Source organism: Pteropus alecto, unplaced genomic scaffold (assembly GCF_000325575.1).
Source record: "Pteropus alecto unplaced genomic scaffold, ASM32557v1 scaffold177, whole genome shotgun sequence".
Lineage (NCBI taxonomy): Eukaryota > Metazoa > Chordata > Mammalia > Chiroptera > Pteropodidae > Pteropus > Pteropus alecto.
Window position 1 is genome coordinate 11,556,845 of NW_006442207.1, and position 924 is coordinate 11,557,768.

The window sequence follows — 924 nt, forward strand, 5'->3', positions numbered from 1 at the left end:
ATTATAAATTTCTTGAGTACCCTTCAAGAGATAATTCTTACATAAGCAAACAAATATCTTGTAAATAAATGGAAGGAGACTATCATAGTTTTGTGTCAACTTGACTGGGCAAAGGATGCCTGGATAGCTGGTAAACATTATTTCTGGGTGTGTCTGTGAGAGTGTTTCTATAAGAGATTAGCATTTGGATCAGTAGACTAGGTTAAGAAGATATACCTTCACCAATGCAGGTAGACATCATCCAGTCTTCTGAGGACCTCAATAGAACAAAAAGGCAGAAAAAAGGTCAGTTCACTTCCTCTGCTTCAGCTGGACATCCACCTTCTCCTGCCCTCAGACAATAGTGCTCCTCCTTCAGATTCATATTAGGACTAATACCATCAGAACCCTGATTCTTAGGCCTTTAGACTCATACTGAATCACACCACTGTGTTTCCTGGTTCTCCAAATGACAGACAGCAGATTGTGAGACTTCTTGGCCTCCTTAATCCCATGAGCCAGTTATTATAATATCTCTCTCTCTCTCTCTCTCTCTCTCTCTCTCATTTCCGTTTCTCTGGAAAACCCTGCCTAATACAGTTACTATAGTTCTATTCTTGCATTCTTCACTTAATATATCTGGAAGATCTTTTCACAGAGTCTTTTCAATGATGGCATATAATTTAAATTGATTTAATTTAAATAATATAATTTATTCAACCTGCCTTTTATTAATTGATATTTATGTTATTTCTAATTGTAGAATTACAAATGATGCTGTAGTAAATAATCTTTACAAGCCCCATTACAGACATACGTAAGCTCTGTAGAAAAAATTCCTACAAATAGAATGCAGAAGCAAAACGCATGTGTCTTTGTAATTCGATAGCTATTGTCATAATTTAAAGGAATACACCAATTTATACTTCTATCTGCAATATACTG